Consider the following 2,747-nt stretch of genomic DNA (forward strand, 5'->3'; position numbering starts at 1 on the left):
CAAATATAATAATATCAAATGATGATTTATTTTTATTTCAAAATATTTTGCATCAATAAAATATGTTGCTAAATATTTTGCATCATTAAATTTTGCATCATTAAATTTTGCGCTTTTTTTATTTGTTTCAATAAAATTTGCATCCTTTATTTTTTTCTTTCTATTCTTCTTTTATCATCTCTTTTGTTTTATTACACTTTATCTTCTTTCTTTTTATATTCTCTCCTTTCTACTTTTATTCTTTCTTCATCTTCATCTACTTTTTACTTTCTTTTTATTCTTTTATATCATTCATTCTCTTCTTTTTCAATTATTTGCTTTTTTTCGTTGCCACGTCGTTCCTATCACCTCCTTTGTGGATTAATAAAGTTCTTCCACTTACCATGTCTAATGGGATGTTTTCGGGGAAGTTCAACCATTCATTAAAGATATTGAGAATGATTTCTCTTGATGATGACATCCTTTTCCAATAATACCCATATATAGTGTCTATTCATGGTGCTTTCCAGTTACTTATTCTCATTATACTTATATTTAATTCATTTATTGTTATAATGACATTATCATAATTTCTATATATTTCATTCCACGAGGTGATTTGTTTTATTTTCCAATTCTTTTTATTTAATATCACCTGTGTTTCATATAACATTTCCAATATTCTAAAGTAATATCGTTATTTGGGTATATTTCATTTTTTGGGTCTTTCTTCCTTATTTTAATTTTCTTATTAGAATCAAACATGATTTTATTTGTATTGATTCTGATTATTTCTTCCTTATTAAATTTAATTCTTTCTTTTATCATTGTCATCATATATTTTAGGTGCTTTATTCTTTCTAGTGTTTTATTTTTAATATTTTATTCATCATGTTCATTTAATTTCATGATGCACTTTATTCTGTACAATTTTCTTCCCTTGACCAAATCTTCTAGTCTATTTATTTTCTTTAGGATTTCTTTTATTTCATCAAATTTATCTCTTATTATTTTATTTTGGAGATAGAGGTGAATAATCATTGAAATCCTTTTCATATCATCTTGCAGATAATGCATTCTGCTTCCTGACCATATCCATATATTATTATTTTCCATTATTAATCGGTCAGCTTCTTTTCTTTGAAAGTAGTAATTAATGTTTGAACATTTTTCTATTTTCATTTCTTTTATTTTATTGATAATAATGTTAAGGTATTCTTCATCAATTTCTGTAGAGTTATTCTTTAATATGATGTTTTTTATTATTGAATTACACTCTACTCTTCCTTCTATTATATCATTTACTTTCATTTTAATGTATTGTTTAATGCTTTCTTTTATTTTATGTGACATTTTAATATATTTAATATATTCTTTTTCATTATTGACATTGATGTTTATCACTTTTATTATATTTTCAATTGCTTCCCATCTTAATTTCTTATATAATTTCTTATTCAACCAATTAATTGCAAAACAATACAACACTTCAATTAAAATTCTATTCGTTTGGTTTGTTGTATTTCTTGTCTGACTATCATCTCTTGTTTTTTGACAATCAGTGCTTTGCTTTTCTCTTCGATTTCCACTACTGTCTTTTTCATAGGAGTAGTTTCGTTCATCTCCATCGTTCCCGATGATGCTTTCCTCAGTACTGGTTGTGTATTTATCACAAGTGTCATCGTTTTCTTCTTCTCTAATCCCTTCTGTGAAATAAAATTTTCAATATCATCTTGTTGTTTTGTTATTATTTGTTTTTGTGTCTCATTTTCTTTTTGTGTGTTGTCTAATTCTTCTCTTGTTATTTCTGCAATTTCTTGGTTTTTAATTGCAATTTCTTGATATTCAGAGATTTGTTTTTCTTTATCTCTTATTTCCTTCTTTAATTCTTCAGTGTTTTTTTCTATCATTTCAATCTTCTTCTCTAGTGTGTTTGTATTTTGTTCTAGTATCTTGTTTCTCTTTTTCAACCTTTCAATTTCTTCTTTCATTTCTTCATTTTCTTTTTCCATCTTCTTTTTATTAGCTTGGATACTTCGGATTTTTTCTTCTTTATTATTTACTTCTGTGATTTTCTTTCCTTCTATCTCATTTATTTTTCCTTGTAATTTTAAATTTCTTTCTTCTAATTTTTCATTTTCTTTCTTCATTTCTTCATAATTCGTTTGAATCTTTCTATTTTGTGTTTTCATTTCTGTAATTTCTTCTTCAAATTCTTTTTTGACTATTTCTTTTGCTTTTTTCATCATTTCTTCTGAAATCGCTTGTTCTTCTTCCATTCTTTTCATACTTAATTCTTTAAGTTTTCCTTGTAATTCAGTAATTTGATTTTTCAGAGCAAGTATTTCTTCTTTATCTTTTTCTTCTTCTATCTTTTCTTCTTTATTTTTTGTTTCTTCTTGTATTTTCATTATACTTTCTTTGCTATTTATTATTCTTGCAATTTTACATCTATCATTCATTTCTTTAATTGGGTTTTTGTTTTTAATTTCTGTTTCTATAGCCTTAATGTCTTTTTCCTCCCAATCTTTTGTTTTTTCTTTAAACTCTTCTTTCGTCTTTTCAATTATCTTTTTCTTTTTGATTGAATATACTTCTTGAAGAATATCATACCATCTTTTTCTTTTACCTTCATATTTTTTAAGTATTTCTTCGTATTCTCCTTCATTCCATTCACTTGTTATTTTTTTTATTCTTTCTTGTATCTCTTTTATTGTTAGCCATTTATATTTGTTATTTGTATAATCTTTATTGTTATTGTATTTACC

General features: G+C 24.8%; 1 annotated feature.

Moving 5' to 3' along the window:
• Nucleotides 1-332: 332 nt before the first annotated feature.
• Nucleotides 333-2,747: a repeat region.

The sequence above is a fragment of the Entamoeba histolytica genome, genomic scaffold (assembly GCF_000208925.1).
Source record: "Entamoeba histolytica HM-1:IMSS scf_1104750519149 genomic scaffold, whole genome shotgun sequence".
Taxonomy (NCBI): Eukaryota; Evosea; order Mastigamoebida; family Endamoebidae; genus Entamoeba; species Entamoeba histolytica.